The sequence below is a fragment of the Humulus lupulus genome, chromosome 8 (assembly GCF_963169125.1).
Source record: "Humulus lupulus chromosome 8, drHumLupu1.1, whole genome shotgun sequence".
NCBI classification, from domain to species: Eukaryota; Viridiplantae; Streptophyta; class Magnoliopsida; order Rosales; family Cannabaceae; genus Humulus; species Humulus lupulus.
The window spans coordinates 69897030-69922568 of record NC_084800.1 but is presented as its reverse complement, the minus strand read 5'-3'; positions in this window follow the sequence as shown (position 1 = coordinate 69922568).

The window sequence follows — 25539 nt, the reverse complement described above, 5'->3', positions numbered from 1 at the left end:
CCCACTCATTCCAACCGTCCACTAACCAATATTCAATAAGCTTGCACACTTACCTTTCTCCACTAATGTCAACAACGCATGTTATGGAATCAAAAGGACTTCAAAGGTTCATAACATTTTGGCTTAGGTAAAGGTAGTAAAAAGACATTTAGGCTTCATTATACCATAAGCACATCAAAAACCAATCAAACAACCCACATTGCATTCAATTAACATCCCCTAATTCACCCACTTTCCATCGATTGAGAACTCGTAATCAATGCTCCAACATCACTTTATTTAATTATTTATCACTTTTTTTCTTCTTCTTCTTTTTCTCTTTTTTTAAGAAGAAAAATATCAAAATTTAGTGATGTTGCAAGTACTTTTACATTTTACACTTGTCTCAATCGAGAAATTACATCATTCACCCATCATACAAACACTTTTTACCCAATTACAATTCGTTCCCCTAAACTTATTTCTAAGCTTATGGCATAATTCATAAGACAGGGGAAAATAATAATTGATACATTTTTGGCTTAATGAAGTGGTTAAACAATCAAACAAACAAGTTAAGGCACAAATAGGCATACTAGGGATAATAATGATAAAGGGTAAGCTTGAAAGGCCCAATCATTCCAAAAGATTGTCTAAATCATATTCCAAAACACATGTCATCAAGGATGTCGTCTCAAAAGGCAAGCAATGCAAGTTCTATCATATTCATCAATTCATATCGCAAACCCAAGTAAGACATGTACAACACAATCCAATTATTCACATTTACAACATATACTAAAATTTCCAAAAGGCATTAAAATTAATCCAAGGAATAATCCAATCAAGCACATGGTTAAACACAATCTACATTTTACAAGTGACAACAACGACATTTATTCATATCACATGCTTAACTTTTCACACACACAACAACTAAAGACAACTAAACTAAACTAAAACAGAAAAGTAAGTCCCTCCCCCAAACTTTATTTCACATTGTCCCAAATGTGCACATTAGAACCCAAGAGAAGGAAACTTACCTGACAATGAAAACAGAAACTTGAGATGCCTCTCAAGGGCACTGTCGTTAACGTCATTTAGCCGAATGTTGACCACCTTCTTAAATTCAACTCGGATATAAACCACCCTCATGTCCTTAAGAGCCATAGTATCATGAGAATATGCTCATTTCTTTATATTGCACATTTTTTTAACTTTCCACCGCTCATGAATCAATTGAACTTTCTCACTAAACATCCTTTTCACTTTCTGACGAACTATTCGATTTCCACCTTCAACCATAGATTTCTTCTTAGTAACTTCAAGCTTATTACCCTCACTTTTCACCACATCAACTCTACAACAAGTTGGAACCTCCATTGCTGCAAAAATATTAAATGTTTCCTCTTCTTTTTGCACTCGCAGCTTCAACTCGCCTTTTTGCACATTTATTAAGGCCCTACCAGTTGCTAAAAATGGCCTTCCAAGAATGATTGGGACGTTGGCATCCTCCTCCATATCAAGTACAATAAAGTCTGCTGGGAAGATGAACTTGTCCAATTTTACCAGAACATCTTCAATAATACCCCGAGGATGTGCTATTGATCTGTTTGCCAACTGAAGAGTCACTATTGTAGGTCTTGCTTCCCAAAGCTTCAATATTTTGAAAATAGAAAGCGGCACTATATTAATGCTCACCCCTAAATCACATAGAGCATCATGCTCTCAAAATTCCCAATAGTGCAGGGTATTGTGAAACTCCCAAGATCTCTCAGTTTCTGAGGAAGATTCCTTTGCAGAATGGCGCTGCACTCTTCAGTCAATGCCACAGTTTCGTAGTCCTCCAACTTTCTCTTCTTTGATAAAATCTCTTCCATGAACTTAACGTAACTGGGCATATGTTCTAACGCTTCTGCAAAGGGGATGTTGATATGCAGCCTCTTGAATACCTCTAAGAACTTTGCAAACTGCTTGTCAAGACGATTCTTTTAGAGTCTCTGTGGATATGGAATTTTGATGTGATGATCTATAGACACCGGAGGTACCACTTCTTTTTCTAGAAGATTCTCAATAACCTTCTTTTCACCTTTCTGCTTATTCTTAATAGTTGGTGCCTGTTGATAGCTTCTACTCAACTTTCTTCTCCATACTTGGTCCCACATACATGGTTCTGCTCCTCAAGGTAATATCCTGACACTGTTCATTAAGATTTCCCTTCGGATTCACTTCAGTAGTGCTTAGCAAGTTACCTTGAGCTCGACTTGCCATTAACGTGGCCAACTGTCCAATATGAGTTTCCAAGTTTCTAATAGAAGAACGCGTCTCAGTCATGAATTGATTAAGAACATCAGACTGAGTATCAGGCTGTCTCACAGGATTCTGTTGTCGTTGCATAGGCGGTTGAGGTGGTTGTTGTTGAGGCCTGAATCTCTGTTGATAAAACCCCAGAGGTGGTTCCTGAAATGACTGTTGTGGCTGTTGAACTGATGATTGGGGTTGTTGGTTATTCTTCTAAGAAAAGTTTGGGTGATTCCGCCATCCTTGATTATAGAAATTAGAGTACGGATTATTAGGCTGTCTTGTAAAATTCCCAATAGCTTATGCTTGCTCTAATGGCAAATTGTTCACATCCCCAAATTGGCGCTGTTCAAAAGAATGGGGTCCCCAACATAGTTCACACATCACTTGAGCTTGCATACTAGGGCTGCCACGATATTGTTTTGTAGTTGTTTTGTAAGAGCAGCTACCTAAGCACTAAGCATAGAGATGGCATCAATCTCATGCATTCCATCCACTCTCTTTGGATTTCCCCTCTCACTAAGACATTGATAATTGTTCATGGCCATTTCTTCCAACAGCTCGTATGCCTCACTGGCACTCTTGCTCATAAAAACGCCCCATGATGCTGCGTAAATAATGGTATGAGTAGTACCGCACAAACCATTATAGAAATTGTGGAATTGCATCCACTTCTCAATACCATGGTGGGGACACTTTCTCAACAAGTCTTTAAATCTATCCCAAGCATCATTAAGAGACTCACCCTCCAACTGATAAAAATTGTTAATCTCTCATCTCAACTGAGCTGCCTTCGCAGGAAGGAAAAACTTTGAGAGAAATTTCTAAGCGAGGTCATTCCATGTAGTGATCGAATTGGGTGGCAAAGATACCAACCAACTCTTAGCTCAATCCCTCAAAGAGAATGGAAATAACCTTACTCTGATGGCATCATCGCTAACTCCATTCATTTTAAATGTCTGGTAGAGCTCGACGAAGTTAGCAAGATGCATGTTGGGGTCTTCTGTTGGCAATCCCCCAAACTGAATAGTGGATTGAACCATTTGGAGTATGGCAGGCTTGATTTCAAAATTGTTGGCATCGACAGTGGGTGGTCTGATACAAGACTGAACCCCTGTCACAGTAGGCAACACATAATCTCTCAAGCTTCTGGCTGCTGGGTTCTGACCATTACCATGATCCTCAACATCACCCCCGTTCAACCCATTATTATTAATCGTTGGATCATCCATGGTAGTCTCAACCCTTCTTTCCAACCTTTTCTTCTGCCGATTCAGTCTACAAGTCTTCTCTATTTCAAGATCAACAAGCACTCAAATAGCAGGGCCTTGGCGTCGCATAAACTACATGTAACTTGAGATGAGAAAAATTGAGACAATGATTGAATTTGTAAAACTGAAAATGACCAAATTAGAATAAAATTCAACTATTTTAATATTAGCTAAAAACAGTCCTTGACAACAGCGCCAAAAACTTGTTGTGAAAAATCCAACACGCAAGTATACGTATCGTCTTTACAAGTAATAACTCATGTAAGTGAGATCGTTCCCACAAGGACTGTAGCTAAGTACCAATTAATTAAATTTTTGTTTCTATTTGGCTATCAAAAAGTGGATTGTTTAAACTAAATAATCTAAGAAATAAATAAATAACAAAACAATAAACAAGATTCAATCAAGAAATGAAATATAGGGAAATTAATTTCAATTGCTTCCACTTCCTATTTCAATAATGCAAACCAATTCTTCTTCTACTTAATGTGATAGCGGATTATAAAATAACCTATATTCTGATTAAGACATATAGATTCTAAAATATATGGCACTATCCTACATTTCTGAGGCATAACACACACATAATCAACATTAAGCAATAATCCTAAAGCTACACAAGCCACACAAATACTCTCGCTTTATGTCGAAACCTATGTTTATTCAATTAGAGCATTCTCAACACTCACTTTTCAGATTTTGTATTGAAATCATAAATCATGCATAAGGTGGCCAATCAAATTCATGTATTAAGCACAAATATGAATAAATCACACATCAATAGAAGAAAAATATCGAAATTGCATTAATCCATAGAAAGCTTCACACAATCTCCATTAAAAACCCTAAATTGAAGTTTAGTTCATAATCTCCATTAAAATGTTCATAATCAAATCCATGAAAGACATAGTAAAATTCATAAAATAAAAAGAGTAGAGAAGAAACTAGATTTGGGGTTGTCACAATTGCTCCAAAGCTTGATCTCCAATTCTCTCCTTGTTGTTTTCTAAGTTCTCCCAGAGGTCTTCGCTAAAAATCATGATTTTTCTTATTAAAAACGGCGATCTCCTAATTTTTTTGCCCTAATTCAAAAAATGCCCTTCAATAAGTGAAAATTTCACAACTCGTACGAAAGACAGCGCCGCGGCGCTAATTTTTGCGTCGTGGCGCCACTCTGAAATTTGAATGTCTCAACTTTCTGGAAAATGGGCTCGCCGCGGCTCTAATACACCCAAGCCCCGCGACACCGATTCTTGCACCGTGGCCCTAATTGGATATCCTGCAATGAACTCTTTTAAGCTCGGTTTAGCACTTGTTCTACACATTCCATTCCATTTGAACCATTCTTGTGCTTAAACCTGAAATCAATAAAAACAAGTGTAAATCTTCTCTAAAAACATTAAAAGACAACAATAAAACTCGCATCATGACACTTAGAAAGTATGCTAAAAATAGCCTAACAATTAGCGAGTTAATTGCATGTTTAAAACTCACTTAGTAATGGCTCTAAGGAAGTAGGGCGTTACACTGCTGGAGTACGACGCTATTCGTCCCTCTGGAACAGTCTGAGGAAGAATGGGGTAAAGAGCACCCAAGAGTTTCTAGACCGAGCGGATCAGTACATCAAACTCGAAGAGGCCATTGCTAATGAAGGGAAGGCGCCTGCAGACGACCAGGGTCCGAAAGAAGATCCCACCAAAGCCGCTAGGGGTCTAGGAAACCCAATGGCAATGGCAAAAATAGCGAGAAAATGGAGGGAAAATGGTGAACCACGAGCCATCAACATCTGAGAATAAGCACCCTAAAAGTAACAGATACGAGCCAAGGTTCACCAATTACACAGCCCTAGTCGAAAGCAGAGCGGAAGTGTACCAGGCTACCAACACCACTGTCCCTTACAAATGACCAGCGCCGATTAGGAAAGATATCTCCAAAAGAGATACAACCAAGTTTTGTTGTTTTCACAATGACTATGGTCATGACACCAATGAGTGCAACCAGCTTAAGGATGAGATTGAGTTCCTTATCAGACAAGGACACCTGAGAAGATATATACGAGCCCCTGAAAGTTCTCAGCGAGAGGCTCAAGGAGGCAATGAGCAAGCACCTATACGCCAACGCTCACCCCCTTTACAGCCATCTCCAGTCGCTGGTACATTGCTGACCATCTGCGGTGACCCACACGTGGCTGGTGATAGTGGGAAGGCAAGGGAAAGGTACGCCCGAACCTTACGTCATGACTAGGATATTGAAATGATGAACGTAGAGGAGAGAACTCCCAAAAAAAGCTCGAACAGAGGAAGAACTGATAACTTTCTCTGAGCATGATGCCCATCATGTCCGGTTTCCCCATTCAAATCCTCTAGTCGTGGATGTCCAGATCGCCAATATGATGGTTAAGCGTGTGTTAGTGGATACAGGAAGCTCTATAAACATTCTATACAAGTCTTCGCTAGAGAGGATGAAGTTGTTAGTGAAGGATTTGGAGCCATGCAACCAAACCATTTATGGTTTTTTTGGCGAAGGGCTCACGCCAATGGGGTTGATTAGGCTTCCAGTCACAGCAGGAATTGCACCTGTGAATAAGACATTACTCATTACTTTTATAGTAGTTTATTGTCCTTCTGCATATAATGTTGTGATTGGAAGGCCTATTCTAGTCGACCTACGAGCCGTGACCTCGGTTTGGCACCTAGCCATGAAGTTTCCAACTGACACACGAGTAGGATACATGTTGGGAAACCAATGGGAAGCGCGGGAATGCTATAATTCCTCGATTACCAAGGCAAAAAAAATGGTGGATCGAGAGAAAGAGCCGAGAAAGGGTTGTTATTGGCCAATGAAGTACAAGCCCAATCAGGTGAGCAGGTCACCAAATAGGGTGTTGCCCAAAGTGAGGATAGAGATTTAGATCCTCTCTTTGTGGATTTTGAAGAAGATGTAGGACCAGTTGAGGACCTCGAGGAGGTCCAACTTGATGAGGCAGGTCTGACTAGGGTTGTGAAAGTCGGTAAAAACTTAGAGACAACAACAAAGCAAAAATTGGTGGAATTTTTAAAGGAGAACCAGGAGGTGTTTGCCTGGTCGCATAAGGATATCGTTGGGATTGACCCAGCAATTATCAGCCATGTCTTAAACATAGGTAAAAGTTTTCCACCAGTGCAACAAAAAATGAGGATGCTCGACAAAGATAGATCAAAAGCATTAAAAGAAGAGGTCGAGAAGCTTAAGGAGAATGGATTCATCAGGGTAGGGTTTTATCCATCTTGGGTCTCTAATCCCGTGCTGGTTCCCAAGTCAAATGGAAAGTGGAGGACGTGCGTGGATTTCACAGACCTCAATAAAGCCTGCCTAAAAGATTGTTTCCCACTTCCAAGGATCGACCAGCTGGTTTATCATTCATGGATGCATACTTTGGGTACAATCAGATCAGTATGCACCCACCTGATGAGGATCACACTAGCTTTTGAACTGATACAAGGCTTTACTGTTACAAAGTAATGCCCTTCGGTTTGAAAAACGCTGGTGCGACTTACCAACAACTAGTCAATCACATGTTCAAAGAGTTGATCGGTGTTAATATGGAGGTATATATTGATGACATGCTGGTTAAGTCGAAGAAATCAGAAGAACACATTGGGGACCTGTAAGAGTGCTTCAACATCTTGAACAAATATCATATGAAGTTGAATCCCCTTAAGTGTTCCTTCGGAGTTGGATCGGGGAAATTTTTGGGATTCATAGTGAACTCGCAAGGTATCAAAGCTAATCCCAAAAAGATCAAGGCCCTGGTCGAGATGAAGTCGCCAACTAAAATTAAAGATGTTCAAAGTCTAACCGGGAGGATTGCCGCTTTGAGTAGATTCATTTCCAAATCAACGGACAAATGTGTTCCATTTTTTAATTTTCTTAGGGGCAATAATAAATTTGAGTGGACAAAAGAGTGTGAGTAGGCTTTCCAGGCTCTAAAGTCTCACATGTCGCAACCACCGATTTTGTCCAAACCGGTCGAGAAAGAAACTTTGTTCATCTATTTGGCAGTCACCAAGTATGCTGCTAGCGTTGTCCTGATCAGAGAGGAGGAACATGTTCAAAAAGTTGTGTATTATATAAGCAAGAGGCTGATAGGAGCAGAATTGCGATATCCGCCCATTGAGAAATTAGCCTATTGCTTGATTTTAGCCTCCAGAAAGCTGCGACCATACTTCCAAGCTCACCCCATCATAGTACTCACCGACCATCCACTACGGCAAGTCCTGCAGAAACCAGAAGTCGCCAGTCAATTGTTGAAATGGGCAGTTGAACTTTGACAGTTTGATATTTCTTACTCGCCACGAAAAGCTATGAAGGGACAAGCTCTAGTAAATTTTGTCACAGAGTTTACTAGGCTCCAAGATACTGAGCCGATAGAAGAGCTTGAACTCCAAAGCCAAACTCCTTCCTGGAAGTTGTTCGTAGATGGCTCTTCCAATGAGCACAATGTTTGAGCAGGTTTGATCTTAGTCAAGCTCGAAGGACATCGATTCCACTGTGCACTCAGATTCGACTTCACAGCGTCCAATAACGAAGCTGAATATGAAGCTCTGCTCGCAGGATTAAGATTAGCCAAGGACATGGATATAAAGTCACTCAAAATCTATAGCGACTCCCAGTTAGTGGTTAATCAAATTATTGGAGAATATGAAGCCCGGGGTCTGAAGATGGTTACATATTTGAACAAAGCAAAGGACTTATTGGCACAATTCAAAAAATATACTCTCCAGCAAGTACCTCGCGACCAGAACTCAAACGCTGACGCTTTGCCCAAGTTAGTGAGCGCAAATGATGCTGACACCTTGAATATAGTACATGTCAAACATTTTTCCGCATCGAGCATTCAAGCAGAAGAGTTTTCCCTGGTAATTCAAGCAACAAACACATGGAGTGCTGCCGACGGACAGAAACAAAGCAAGAACCCTCCCGAGGTAGTCGGCTCGTTTTATTCTGGTCGATTGAAATTTATACAGGAGAGGGTACTGATGCCACTTCTAAGGTGTGTTTCAAAGGAAAAGGCCAAAGAGTTAATGCGAGAAGTCCATGAAGGTTTCTGCAGAGATCATGTTGTGGGGCAGAGTTTATCAAAAAAGATCCTTAGGCAAGGATACTTCTGGGCAACGATGAATGAGTACTCTGTGGATTTTGTTTGGAAGTGTGACAAGTGCCAAAGGTTCTCTAAGATACCGTGAGCAGCCCCTAATGAGCTAAAGCAGATGCAAAGCCCGTGGGCATTCATAATGTGGGGAATAGATTTGATTGGGTCTTTACCCACAGGAAAAGGCAATGTCAAGTATGTTGTAGTTGCTGTTGACTACTTCACAAAATGGGCCAAAGCTGAGCCACTTACAACAATAATGACCAAGAAGGTGCTGGATTTTGTAGTCAAGAACATCGTGTGTCGCTATGGGTTGCCAAGAAAGATTTTCTCAGATAACGGCACACAATTTGACAGCGATCTGTTCACAGATTTTTGCGAAAGGCACAGGATTATCAAATTTATTTCTTCAGTAGCTCATCCGCAGGCAAACGGACAGGTTGAAGCTGTCCACAAAACACTGAAGGATACCCTAAAGAAAAGGCTTGAAGAAGCGAAGGGGGCATGGCCAGAACAATTACCTAAAGTCCTTTGGTCATATAGAACATCCCATCAAACAGCAACAGGCTATACTCCATTTTCCTTGGCCTATGGATATGAAGCCATGTTGCCCGTTGACTTAGATCCACCATCGCATAGAAGGTTGGCATACGATCAGAGTGTTAATAGTCAGTTATTAATTGAATCTTTGGATTTGGTCGATGAAAGGCGCGAGCAAATTCAACTTCGAGTAGCATCTTACCAGCAAAAGGTCGCTTGGTATTTCAACTCTAAAGTATGCGAAAGAAAATTTAACGTGGGGGATTTGGTACTTAGAAGAGTTTTTCTTAACACCTGTGATCAAGCTGCCAGAGTGCTTGGACCTAACTGGGAAGGTCCGTATCAAATTGAAAAAGTCCTCCAACCAGGAACCTATAAACTTGCTCGCTTAAATGGAGATCTCATTCCTCACTATTGGAATGGAGAACACCTGCGCAAGTATTATCAATAAACAGTCATCTTTAAAGAACTGGCTTGTATTAATTTCACTTTTTACAAGTTTATGAATAAGGGTTAGTCAGTTGTATGACTCGTCGCTTATAAGTGTAAGATCAATTTTTTGATCACTCATACAGACACAATTATCCATTTATTACGAGAAATAAAAGGAATTGTGCGCAGCCAGTAATTCTTGCCAATTATTGTATTTATTACAAGTATTTGCTCATTACGTGGGTTGTTTTGGTATATAATCACTTTTTATAAGTATTTTTACGAGCAGTAATGTTCGAACAGGTCTTAGTCTTGGCAAGTGACCGAGGACCTTAAGCTCCTCAATCACTTGGGATACATATAAGGTACTAAGCAAGAAAAGCATATCAACAAGTATATGTAAACACACGAGCAAAATAAGGGAAAGCATACTACGGTACTTAGAGTATTTTGTTTAAATTTTGTCAAATCAAGTCAAAGTGTTATGCTAAGTTCAGTCATACGAACAGATGTTATAATAAATTAAAAATATTATAATATTAAAGTAAAATGTTTTACACTGCGAGCAATTGTTGCCCCGATGTAATTGTTAATTAAAAGGAAAGTTGCCTACGCAGCAAAAAATTGTCTTGACATCACAAACCGTGGTTCGTGTGTCCTAGTTACGAATTAAAATAAAATAGATAAAATTATGGAGCAGCTGGAGGATCTTGTTGGGGTTGCTGGTCGATGGAGGTCCCAGCATCCTCGTCAACTCCGTCAATACCTGTCGCCAACGAGATCTCGGGAGATGCCTGAACTTTCTCTTCCTCTTCAAGGCGAGCAACGCATGTTTCCAGCTCAGCCTGCTTCATATTCTCTGATAAAGAATCAAATTTTTCCTTGCGGTTGTTTTTCCAGAATATATAAAAGCAGTTGAAGCTTGCTCCCTTGAACCGCTCCAGATCACTAGAGTTGATTTCTTCAAGCAATTTAACTCGCTCCTCCAGTTCAATAGTTTCTTTCCTGCTGATCGCCAGTTCATCTTGAAGTTTGGAGGCCTCTTTAAAATTAATCAATGAAGACTCTTTATACCTTTCTTTGGACTCTGACTTTGGCCAAAGTCTCCTTATGTTGCTTCATCTCCTCGCCCAGTTTGGCATTTTGCTCCTCAGCTGCTCTTTGCTCCTCAACCAGTTGGGCGTGTCTATCCTCGGCCACTTTGAGCTGCTCGGCGAGTCTTCCCTTGATAGCTTTAATTTCTTTAGCATGCTTGGTAGACGTCTCCTCCGAGGGACGCCAGCCGGTACTCAGGGTCAAAACTCCCTACGATCAGAGAAAAAGGCAAAGTTGTTAGTATAAATAAAAAAGGCGAGATAGATAACTAAGACACAGCAAAAAAAAAAATAGCAACTTACACTGAGTATTTCATTCAGCAAGCAACTGAGAATCTTCTCGACCTTCATGGAGGAGACATTACAGAAGGCTTCCTAACTGCGCCGATGTCTTGATAGCTTCTTCAATTTATCATTGGTCGAGTTGTAGGCTGTGTTCAGAATAGCCTCGGCCTTAGTTTTTCCTAACTGGTCAGGAGGCGTTGGGTTGATAGGATTTGGAGGAGTCGGGTCAACGGGAGCTGGTGGAGGAGTCTGGTCGACGGGAGCTGGAGGAGGAGTAGTTTCCTTGGAAGGTACAGGTGCAGGAGGATCCTCAGTCCGAGCTATTTTCTTTGAGGGATCGCTACTGCTTTCCCCAGGATGCCGCCTGCTTCCCCTCTTCCTGCTCACAGGAGCAGTGGTTTTGGGTTGGCTGTACAGGTCAACTGCGTCGTCGGAAGGCATGATTGCATGATATAAACAAATAATCAACCAATATAAATTGAGATACTTACTAAAGCAAGGAAATAAGAGTAAGAAAAATTATAAGTAGTATACCCGAGCTACTATTACTGGTCGATACATTATTTATGGTACTATTGCTACACTCACTTTCTCCTTCGAAGAAGTCTGAATTTAAACTACTGATCGCATATCTAAAGTTGTCGTCCCCGTTGAATAAATGACAGGGAATGGGAAAATAGTCTAAGAGTGAGAAGACAATACCGTTCTCATCAGACGACTCGAGTATGGGCTCAGGGTGTTCTGGAAGTTTATGCTTGCCCTTCCCCTATTGGGTCGGAACACCAGCAACTCGTGGAATATTGGAGGGTTCCCTGATGGTCACTCCTGTAGCCCGCCTCCTCGGGGGCTGTGACACATCATGGTGCTGCTCGGGGATCTCTCGTCCAGTGGCACTCCCTGCGGTAGACTCCCTCACATCCTGGTGAGGCGCCAGAAGGCTGACCAGCCTTAAGTTGCTCTCTGTGACTAGCTCCTTGACACTTTTTTCGATGTCCATCATACTGGCCAAGGTAGCTGCCCTTATCTCCATCTTTGGAGTAGGGACTGGTCGATACCATGGACCTAAACAACACCAAAGTTCTAAAGATGGTATAGAAAAGCTAGAAGAAATTAAACGACCAGTGAGTAAAAGATTTACCTCCTCGGGTGAAAGCCAGGTTATCAACAACTACGTCTATTGTAAGAAAGTATTCCTGGAAATACTTCCCTACATTGGACTTATAGGTAATGTCACTCAGGAAGGTGCAAACAGACTCCTAGTGGTAGAAGTGGAAGAACCCCATGTTGTTGTGGTCGGGGTTGGATTTGAGATCGAACAAGTAGTTGATCTCATATGATGTTGGTACTGGCCACTTCTTATGGTTATAAAGGATATAGAGTGTAGATATTACTCTATATCCGTTGGGGGTAATTTGAAAATGGGCGACCTCAAAATAATTGGCCACCCCTTGAAAGATTTCGTGCAGAGGCAAGATGGTCCCTGCCTCGATATGATACCTCGACCAGGTACTGAAGGCGCCCCCAAGCACGTTTGCCCACTGGTCGGGTGAAGGCTTGATGAGGGTTATCCTAGGAAGACCGTACTTCTTAGATAGTTAGTTACCATCCTATCAGAGACGATGCTAAGAGGCGCAACATACCATTCGACCTTTGGCCTAAGGCCGTCGCGAGGTCGAGCTTTAGTTTGGATTTTGGGTGGTACAATATTTACAGGATGGGGATTGGTAGAAGGCTCCTCGGTGTGAGGGGCAAGCTGGTTAGAAGGAGAATTGGTTGTTCTCTCATTTCTGCGAGCAGTATACTTCACGTGACCCATGTTCAGTTGACTAGTCAAAGTTCTGATCGTTGGGTTATGTTGAGAAAATGGGACTTCTGAAGAAGGCAGCGACGGTTGTTCTTGATCCTCGAACAATGGTGTGAGTAGATCATTGTCAATCGACCTCTCACCTCCCCAAGGGTCGTGCATGAAAATCTGAGAACAAAAAATGGGAGATGAGAATCTACGGCCAGCAGATAGAAGAAGTGGAAAAGCTGGGATAACGTTGCTCTTATATAAAAGATAAGCTTTTATACGACCAACAGCATTCTAACGTAAACCCTAAAAACATGTGAACAGTTTGGAAAAACGGATTAAAAAGCAGAAGTGAAAAGTTTTTTCAGGGAAACTTTTCGACTCCAAAAATAAGCAGGAAAAACCCAGATTTTTTCGAATGCATAAAAATTGAATTTTTACTTCAATTTTGCGCCCTAAATCAGTAATCCTACTTCCCAAGCCTCATTTAGTGTTTTTGCTAAGTTAAACTCCTATCCTATCATGCTGCCTACAAGCCCGATTACCCCAAAATAATTTTTTCTTAAGAACATTAAAAAACTCAAAGCCCGAATATCAGAAAACTAGAGAAATGAGCATTGCATGACATATCGAGAAACAAAGAAGATCAGGAAACTTACTTGAATGAATATTGAAGTGAAGCCACGAGCGTTGATTCAAACGGCTGGACAGACACACCTTAGATCAACAAGTTTTTTTGAGTTTGTCTTGCTTTGTTCTTCAGAGTTCTTGAGGAAAAGAAGAGTGGTAAAAAGTGAAAAGTTAATAGAATGAGTTATTTATATTGATCCAGGCATGGAGAAAAAGGTAATGATGGGGGTGAGTTTTCAAAACATGGGGAAACGTGTTAGCCGTCAAAACGATTTTGGGAAACCGCAATGACATGATTAGTTACTTTTTCGAAAAGGTACAGACAGACGTGACAGGTCAGACGGAAGGTCAGTCGGTTAAATTTACTTTATGCTGGTTGCAGTAAAATAAACTTGGGGGGCTAATGTTTACCCAAAAATGGACTACTTGATGATGTGACAAACTCCATAAATATTGGCCTACACGTGGGATACACATGGCAGTTTAAGTAAGTATGGTCTGTTCGACCATCGACCAGAAGAGAATTGACTCATCAGACAACATAATTATGGGCGACCAGTCTAGTCGCATATTTTCATTTATTTCCTTCAGATATGTAATCTTGTAATTATGTATTGATTGTAATTTCCATTATTATTTAGATACGTCTGTATTAAATGTAATTAAGGCCCATTGGCCCATGTAGAACTCCTTGAGCCTATAAATAAGAATCAAAGGGCTCAAGAGAGGGGACTTTTACTTTTGGAACTTCAAAAATCTAAGGGGGAAGTAAAGTGTTTTTATCCATCATAATTGTATTCATCCAAAAGCTTCTGAAACTCGTGAACCATAGTTCATTAATCACAGTTATTGGATTTATATATTAATAAGAACACTAAGTGGACGTAGGTCATTACCATTTTATTGGGGTTGAACCACTATAAATCTTTAGTGTCGTTTATCTTTTTGTCTTGATTTCATCTCATTTTTTATCGTTTTACTTGACTCCCTGTCGTTGACCAATTCGGGGGTCAACAAATATAAACTTTTATTAAATCTCGAGCATATAGCTAATCGTATTTATAGTGACATAATCACAGTGGAATATAAATATGATTAATGTTCAAAATAAGTTAGTCATAAGATTAGTCAGTGCACAGGATTTACACTGACTTGCCAATCTACAATATGATCTACTTACACATCGCAGTGTTATGTTCTTTCCATAACATTAACAAAGTAGATAAGATCGATGTATTTGTCACATCAGACTGGACCGATATTGATAGTAGATAGGATAAGTAAACATGTCGTTATTATTTATTCTAGTCATATCATATAGTTGACCATAAGTCAATTCAATCTCAATTATGAGTGGTTAGTATTATAACTGGTTGTATTATTTGAGTACTTTGACTTGTTCGTTACCAAGTTACCCTACGAACTAGCCCATACTTACGTCTTGGGAACTCGGTAGTTGTAATTCCCCAACTACTCTAGACTTTTGGACCATTAACGAAAACTAAACATACTAATCCTTAATAAAACTTACATTGTGAAAATATCATAACTTTATTAGGAAACTTGTAAAAATAAGAGTTACTTACATAAACTTTCAAGTAGGATATGGGATCCCATGATCTTTAAAAACAAAACATAATTTAAAAATAAAAAGGAGTTACATAACAAGTGGGAAAAATACATGTAAAACCATAAAAACAAGACTACATCCTCGAAAATCGAACTCTCGACTCCTTGAATCCATTCATCACCGATACACAATCCCCAAGCATCCACAAGCCTTACTGCCACTATAGCTATTTTCCTGCACATATAAACAAAAAGGAATGAGCCTAATGCCCAGCAAGGAAAATCTACCACATAGTTCATGTACATAAATTTCATAAGAAACATAAGAACGTAACATAACATAACATTACACTTATATCATACACATACTATAATGGCCATTATTACTTGGGGTCCCATAGACTAAACAAGTCATATGCCCATGAGATTAGTGGGGTCCTACTAGCTAAGCAGGTCATATGCCCATAATCTATTTGGGTTCTTGTTAGTCATATGGGTCATATGCCCAAGCCTACAAACATACATATCATAACACTTATCATAACATAAGAAACATAAGATAACATATAAAACATATAACATATGAATTTCTATCCTATTTTCCTTACCAAATAACCGGGATATGGAGACAGAATTGGGACCTTGGAACACTCCTAAGAACCATTTGAAAAAGAGTGAGTATAGTGAAGAAGAGAAATGAAAGGAATGGAAGGACTAAACCATTGAGAAAAATACTTACCAAAACCTTTTTGCTCAAGAACTTAGATTTCCTAACCAAAATAAAGATTAAGGTTAGAGGCTAAGTAGAAGACTATGAGAACTTAAAATAAAATAAAAACCAATGAACTAAGGTGTAGAATTACGTTGAAGACTTGTAGACCAATCTAAACCTCGAACCGAAATACTATAAATCCTTACTTTCCCAAGTGTTTGATAAGCTTATGATGATCAAGCTTATGATTTCCCCACCCAAGTGGTTACACTCTCACACTCACCTAGCAACTTGCAGCCTCTGAACTTAGAGCAAAAGATGAATAATGGATGGGTACTAGGTCCTATTTATAGAGTTTAGGAATGAAAGGATCTTAATTTTACTTGAATAAAAATAATGGCTTTTTAGGTGAAAATAATTTGAATTGTTGTTCAACAGAGGCTGAAGACTCGTTCAAAAAGGTGTTGGACTTATCAAGAGGTTGAAGGGCTGAATGGAAAACGATTTCAAAACTTTTCAAAATAAGCTGAAGGAGGCGATATATCACCCCCTGTAGGCGATATATCGCCTGGGCCAGTATGCCCGAGGCAATCGTGCATCGTTTCGTGTTTTCCGTATCTACGTGATGCGATATATCGGCATTCGCTGATTATTTAAACACGAAATTACACATTTTTAGCTTAATTCAAATTGAGTAAACAGCCTTGACTAAGCCCTTAAACGTATTCAAAGCTGCTGACTGACCTTAGAGCATTCAAACTTTACCCTTATTAAATTTAATCCTCAAAATACTTAATCCTTAATCACCCATTCATAACATGTGCTTAAAATCCTATTGGTTCTTATCTAAACCTTATAGTATAATATATATTATCCTTAATATCAGCCATATTAATCAAACCTTAGGTTAAAATTAATATTTTTAAACTATAGGTTAAACTTAGAAAATCTACAAGTTCTACTATGAGTGTCCAAATAAATCCCGGTCTGAACCAAAAATCCACAATCATAAAGATAATACTATAAATACTATAATACTACTATCTAACTAACTAAGTAAAGTTCTTGGACTCTACAGTAGTATAATTGAGTAGGAGTGTTAATCATAGATATGAACATTTATAGCTTCAGATGAAGAAGTAAAATGATGGTTTCTTTTTAGTTTGGTTCAAGGTGCTAAATGATAGAAATCTCATTTCAGTAATTAATATTAATTTACTGAAATATCATTTACAAGGAACTAAGTGTTTTAAGGATAAAATACAATGAGAGGTAAAACGGTATTTTAGTCTCATCTCATTATAAACTATTTATAGAGGATTGAGTGATAATTATGGTTGTAGCAATGGACAATTAATAATAGAGCATTCTATGAATTCAAGAGTGTTATTCTGAGTCTTTAGTGGAATCACGAGGAATTAATAAGTTAGTAAATTTATTTGTTAAATTTATGATAACTTATTAGAGCTTGATTTCATAGGCCCATAGTACCCACTATACCTTGGATAAAATCATCTAGATAGTCTCAATTAATTGATTTAATTATCAATTAGAATTATCAAAGTTGACCATGTCAATTTTGGATAGTTTCACAGAGTTATACAATTTAGAGAAGAAAATAGATTTTAGGGCAGATTTATTAATTAAGACAAATCGGTGTCTAAATTAATAAATAAGTTTAAATCAAGGTTCAAATTATAAATAATTAATTCGATAAATGATTTAAATAATTAAATCAATAGTTTATAATACAGACATTGATTTTAAGTTCAACGAGCTTATAATTAAATGAGAAATTTCACAGGCCTAAAGCCCATGAGAATTTCGACCATTAGGTTAATATTATCTATTATTTTATTGATTTTTTTATTAAAATAAATTACCTGATTGAGTTTATAAAAGGAATGTTAAGTGAGAGTTGAAATCAGACTTGTTTTGAGAAAATCGGATGATCTATTTTTTATGCTCTAGGTTTTAGATTCTCTCTACAACATAAGTCATTTTCTAAGCCTCAATATTCTCTTCTATTCTTCTTCTCTTTGCATCTATCTCATGTGTGGATAATTGCCCACTCTAGTCTAGGTGATTATAAGGATACTTTGGAAGACTGTGAAGAAAATTGAAGATCGGTTCACTTTCTTGGTGATACCCTACGACAGAAAGGATGCAAGGGTTAGAGAAACTGAAGAAATGACTCACTTATTCCGCTGCATATAATGTAAGTGTTCTTATCATTATCTCTGTTTGAATTCAATTGTAGAAACATGTTATAGGTTGTCTTATATTAATGTGTTTAATATATAATTTACATGGAAATAATTAAAATCTTGTATAAGTTTTCCCAATAACTGGCCTTAGAGTCTTTGGTAATCTTTATTTTCATTGATAAACATGGTAAAAATTGAATTATTTGATGTGTTGAATAATTGGATGGATTTCATGTTTTTTATGAAGCATATTGATTCTTATGTGATCATTAGCAAATTTGTGTTATTTTGTTGTGTTTTCTATGCAATTAATTTTTATAAATGATTTATTTGATATAAAACATGGCAAAAATTATTTAGAAAATACTTTTGGATTGATTATCTCACATTATTTATCTCAAAACTTTATCTATTGATTAACTTTGTTTCTTTGTCTCCTTGTGAAATCAATCAACTGCCCGATCTATACTACAACCACCGCTTAATGGAAGTCACGTTTGGGCGTTAATCACTTCGACTAGCTGTTCATGCAACCTACGATTTTTTAGCTCAACCGTTGGCACGTATCTTTCAGGATTATAGCTAAACTCCTCATTAAGTCTAGAACTCTGACTAGGCTGTCCTCTTAGAGATGATGAGGGACTCTCATCATCGGGGCTCTAGTCCACAACAGGTTGTTTACCAGGCCTTTGAGGATGGTCCTCAGTTCGTGGAGTACGCTCCTCGGGGATTTGAGGTAAAGGTCGCCCACTAGTTCCAAGGATGTTCAGGGCGGCCATCGTCCTTATGCAGGATGTTTTATACTAAACAGTAGGAAGAATTGCTTAATGCTCTCAACGAAAGCACCAAATTGTTGACGTCATTTTTCATCAACTTAATTATGTAGAGAAATAAACAATAAATTAGGAAGAAAATAAAAGAAAGAGATTTTTATGTGGTTCAGCTGTTAAAATCTGCCTATGTCCACGAGTCACTTTTATTATGAACTCTGCGTGAAAGCTTCAAGCGAGAGCAATTTTGCAGAGTGTTTCTTAGTACGAAATTGTGCGTAAGTACAAATGACCAGATCCAAACTACATATAGACCTAGTTACAAGAATATCTTCCCCAAATTTACGGAAGTTACAATCACGTATTAAAATTAAAATTAATATAATAATAATAATACAGCTTAAATGCATTATTTAAATAAGTATCCCATAAAAATAGGAATTTAACACACGATTTTAACTAATCTCTAAGAAATAGGAATTTCCTAACAACTTTTCCGTGTGTTTAATGCGTCATCGAGCTTGGACATTGCTTCAACTTGCTTTTGAGATCACTCGTAGCCTAGAGCTCACCGTTCCAGTTATCGCCTCCTCCTCATTTGCTAAGTCTGTCGAGCTCATTCCTCGAAGAAGTTAATGCCTTCGAGCCTGCAACTTATGCTCGAACACTGATGACAACTCTGGAACCATGTGACAATTTGTACACGTATAATGCTAACATTTGTTAATCCCAAGCTTACTCTTTACGAGCCTACCTTTCGAGGCTACTTATTTTATTCTCGAAATGTGGGTGTAACATCTTTAATTAAATACTACTAGTATGAACCACTAGTGTAGATAGACATCATAGTGGAGACGCTTCATATAATCAATTTAACTCTTTATTAATATATTGTTTACTATAAGATCAATTTTGAATTTGAGTAAGTATGAACTCTTGTTTATATTTGTTGAATCTTTCAATTCATCCATCATTGTTTATTTGGTAAACATGCTAAATATTTTTGTTTCGAAGGCTCGAAACATATTCTACATATACGAAATTCAAACATTCTTAACAGAAATTGAAAGTTGGTTCCCTTCAAGGGTTAGTTCCATAATTGGATGGCAACTGAGATCAAATTTATAATAAGTCATAAAATTCACCGTTTATTAATGAACTATTCATTAGTAAATTAATGATACTTAAAGATAAAAAAGTAACTAGAGGAGTAAAATAGTAATTTTAAATGCTCACTTACACCCATATATATATACATATTAGGTAAAATCAACATGCAATGTATGTTTACTTAGTTTTATTCAAAAAATATATTAATTTATTTTTATTATATTTTTTAAATTGTCATATAAATTTCAAATAAATAAACAATGTCTTATATTATAAAAGAATGATATAAACATATAAAAAAAATTAAACCAAAACATTGTCCATAATTTTCAAAAAATAAAAAATTATCAAACCAGATACACATTTTTATATATAAAGATATGAGACATTCTAGTTTTAAAATTAAATATTTTTTTTCTAATTTTCTTTTAGAAAAATACATATAAATTTAAATATAATAAAATATTAAGAAAGTATATATTAAAACTATGAATTTAAAAATTTTATTTGATCAAATTTTAATTATTTAATTTTAAAAAAATTGAAGCCAACAAAAAATTATATATAAATATATATTATTTAATCAATGACTAGAAAATAAATAATTTTCATTAAAAAAATTAAATGACAAAATAAGAAAACATGTGTATTTATGTCTTAATTCACAATTACATATATGTTTGGGTAAACAAAATATATTAAATGATAAAATAAATAATTAATAAAATAATAAATTTAAGTAGATAAATATTTTTCGGTTATAGTTTTGAAAAAAATAATTGATAGAGTAATTTAAATACTTTAATATGAAATTTTAAAATATGAGATGATAAATTATTATGGGTCATTTATTAATTTATTTTTCAATTTATTTACTTTATTTAGAAGATTTTACTATTTTTTTTATTTTTAAAATTTAATTATCATATTTAGATAACTTTAAAACTAATAGTGTTAAAAAATAATAATAATAAATAAAAAAATTCATTAAACTCACATTTATAATATATAAAAATATATTTTGAAGAAGAACAAACTTTCATTAACTAGTTTATAAGGAACAAAGACCTTCAGATTTGGCAAAATTCAGAAGAGTTGCAACAGATTTCACAAACAAACGAGATGAGGCTCGTCTAATTTCAATGATACAAAATTACATTTTTGTGTGTATTACCAAAAAATGTAAAATTCTTATTGGAATATTTTTTTAATCATAATTTATTTTAATAAAATAGTATTTTTCTTTGTAAAATAAAATTTTATTTCAAAGAGTGAAATAATATTCGTAAAATATTTGTGTTTTATTTTAATAAAATATTTTTTAAGATCTTTATAATACATAATCTAATAAAATAAATAAAGGGTTTATATTTTTTTGGACTCTGTGTTTTGACAAATTACTTTTTGGACCCTATGTTTTGTAAAATGGTTAAAATAGAACCCTAAACCCAATTTTGGTCAATGTTTTTTCAACTAAAATCACAAATAATTTACCAAACTAATAATTCATAACAAAAATAAAATCATTCTGCTTAAAAACTGTGTTGTTATATTCAATTTTTTCTTCATCAAAATTGAGTTTAGGGTTCTATTTTAACTATTTTACAAAACATATGGTCCAAAAAGTAATTTGTAAAAACACAGGGTCCAAACAGGTAATGGGAAAAAACACAAGGTACAAAAAAATATAAACCCATAAATAAATAAAGGATTTATATTATTTTAGACCTTAATTATTTGTTTGGCCTTATGTTTTAAAAAATATACTTTTAGATCCCATGCTTTGTAAAGTGATTAAAGATAGGCCCGACGGCCAATTTTGATAAAAAAAAATATAATATAACCAAAATACTCCCAAATTTTAAAATTTAATAAATTTTAAATTACAAATAGATATTTTAAAAAATGCAAAGAGAAAAAAAATTAATAAATACATCAAATTAAAAACCCTCACTGCCCTTTCAGTCTTTCTCACATGGAAATTTCACATTTTATGCATCATAGAGGATGCTAATTAAAAAAATACTAGGCATAATAAAGATTTCAAAATAATGTCACTTTTTGACATTCTACCCAAAATACTCTTGTCATTTCCCCCTTACTTCTTGATAAACGAGTTTTAGACTCGTTTATGGTCTAGTTTTAGGATGGTTTTCGTTAGTTTGGGATTATTTTATTGCAGAATTATGTTCGTTTGTTCATGTTTTTCATGCTAAGTTGGTGAAAAGAGTGAAAATGAGTGAAAGTGGAAGAAAATATAGTTAAGTTGGGGGTCGATATGTGCGAGTTTTGACGCTGTCAATAGCGCTACAACGCTATCAAAGGAGCACCATAGCGGTAGGAAGGAGGCTGTTGAATCTGTAAGTAGCGCCCCAGCGCTACAAAGCCAGTGCTGCAGCGCTATCAAGAATAGCAGAGTAGCGCCCCGGCGCTACATCAAGGGCGCTACAGCGCTAGTGAATAAAATTTTAAGGGATTTTGGCTCTGACTTTAACGCTACAACACTCAATACATAGCGCTACAGCGCTGTAAACACATTTTCCAGATTTTTTATCCATTTTTTTTAAGGACAAAATGGTCTATTAACTTGGGAACATTGGAGGGATATTTAAGAACATTTTTTTGCTATTTTGAAAGGAGTCTTAGTTTAAAAAAAAAAAAAAACCTAGATTAGAAGAGGCTGCTGTAATTAGTTTTCTGTTTCATCTAAATTCATTAGGTTGATTTTTATGATCAATTATTTGAAGTTTAAATTCATGATGTTATCTATGAACTAATTTCTTTTATATTGGGATTAATGTAGTCACTAGAATTTCTATTTAATTTTAGTATGATTTTCTATTGATACTTCTTTTCTATTTTAATCTATATGATGTTTGTTTAATGCTAGTAAATATTTGATCACTATTTACTTGATTTAATGGTTATGATTCAAAATTCGAAAGATGAGAATTGAATATGCTATCATTGTATAGACATAGGTTGCATATTAGACGAAAGTACATGTATGACTTGTGTAGTAATTAGGTTTCCATGTTTAATGCCTTCTATATGTTCAAGTTTATCACATAAATATAGAAAACATGCATATAGATTGAGATCTTATATCTTGAAAAAGAATAGGAATCGATTATATTAACCTGCTATTATTAAAATCAATAAGAATGAACAGTTGATGAAATTAATTCTTAAGCTTTTTATTATTGATTTTTGATTAGTTTATTCATTGTTTTGTTTCCAGTTATTTAAATTTGGTTCATAAGTTAGAGTATTCACCTTAATTTTATAATTTTCATCATAATTTTAATTCGCCAAATAGAATTTAAAAATCAATTAGTGGTACTTGGAAGATATTATATGTGGGACGATATCCGTTCTTTCGGAATTTATTACTTGACACGACCACGTACACTTGCGGAATTTGTGAAGTATAACACTTGAAAAAAAAATACAAAAATGCAAACATACCTCATGTTCAAGAGGAATTTTTGTATGTTTTCAAGTTTTAAACTTTCCAAACATGCATATGAGTATGTAAAATGTGTAAATCTTGAAAAAATACCCAAGATAAAAAAAAATCACCCCACATAGACACCCGAGTGAAAAATTATGTCTTTTGCAAGAATCACATCGAACATCATCGAGCAAAATTATTTTTCCATGAAAAATCATGATTTTGAAGGCCCAATCGAGTTGGCATCGAGCACCATCGAACCACCATCGAGCAAGGTCAATTTTCTACAGATTTCAGAGTTTCAAATCTGAAAAAAAATCGCAAACAAACCCAAAAATCATGCCCAGATCTGTTCGAAATACAATATTTAGTGTGGTGGTGGTGTTGGTGGTGTCGTGAGGTGAGGTGAGAGAGAGTGAACTAAGAGAGAGAGAGGGAAAAGAGAAGAGAGAAATGAGAAGTGAAAAGTGAGGGGGGAAATTGTAAGAGTATTTTGGATAAAGTGTCAAAAAGTAGCATTATTTTAAAATCTTTAATATGATTAGCATTTTTTTAAATAGTAGCCTTTATCAAGCATACATCTGAAATTTCCCTTCTCACATTCCCTCTTCCCTAACCCTTACCGACCCTAGCTTTATGCACCACCCAACCACGTCGTCCAAAGTAGCAAGATAATAATCAACATGATCTTTTAGTCCTGAGAATAACAACAAATAAAATCTCATGTATTTTAAAAAAGAATGGAGTATTCAACAAACAACCCCTTAAAATTGCACCCATTATTGCAATTTTGAAATTAACAACATCTACTCCTACTGCAAAGTCTAGATTATCACTACGAATGGCTTAAGGATTGCAAAACTAGATTTGACGAGCCAAAGGGCAATGAAAGAAAAAGTGAAAAAAAAAGGTTAGCAGAAGCATTTCAAATAGAGCAATTTGACATGGATCCAAATATAGCTTGAAGGCATTGGCTAAATGGCAGAGTATTGCGCACAACCTTCCACATGAAAAACTTAACATTTTCCTAGCCCAACCTCATTTTAATTATCGATATATAAGCTTTATTGACAAAAAAATGAGCCATCCACTAAGTCCTTCGAAACAAGAACACCATCTTGATTAAAGGGTAATCTCCACAAAATGTCTGCAACCAATATGACATTCCAATTCTTATCAGGGACAATAAGAGCTGAATTCAAAGTAACATTGTTCACCATATTTCAAGGATTAGAGGTAGCCCTGTATGCTTCCTAGTCCATCTAGGGGACCCAAGGGAAGTTTCACTACTTCCTCGAGAAACTAGATTTTAGCCTATGGTAGAAGGGAAAAGAGAGAGGAATGAAAATTTTGGAGAGAGAAGTGGAGAGAAATAAAATTGTATAAGGAAATTTCACATTCTATGCTTAATATTGGGTATTAATTAATTTATATGCTAAACATATTAAAAATTTCAAAATAATGCTACTTTTTGGCACTCTACCAAAAATGCCATTCTCTCTTCTCACTTCTCAATCCCCTCTCCCACCTCGCGGCACCACCAACACCACCACCACACTAAATACTGCATTTCGAATAGATCTAGGCATGATTTTTGTGGTTTCTTTTGCGATTTTTTTTTCAGATCTAAAACTTTGAAATCTATAGAAAATCAACATAGCTCGATGGTGGTTTGATGGGGCTTTCAAAATCAAGATTTTCATGAAAAAAATGACTTTGCTCGATGGTGGTTAGATAGTGCTCGATAGGCTCGATGCGATTCTTGCAATAAACATAATTTTTCACTCGAGTGTTCGTTTAAAGTGATTTTTTTATTTATTTTGGGTATTTTTTCAAGATCTACACATTTGACATGCTTATATTCACATTTGTGAAGTTTAAAGCTTGAAAATATACCAAAACATATCTTAAACGTGTGGTATACTTGGATTTTTGTATTTTGTAAGTGTTACACTTTACAAGTGTGCATATGAGCATGTCAAACATGTAGATCTTGAAAAAATACAAAAAATAAAAATAAAAATAAATCACCCCAAATGGACACCTGTGTAAAAAATTACGTCTCTTGCAAGAATCGCATCGAGTCCATCGAGCTGGCATCGAATCACCATCGAACCATCATCGAACAAAATCAGTTTTTCATGAAAATCTTGATTTTTAAGGCCCCATTGAGCTAGTATTGAGCACCATCAAACAATACTGATTTTCTGCAGATTTAAGAGTTTTAGACTGAAAAAATCGCAAAAAAAAAAAAAAAACTCA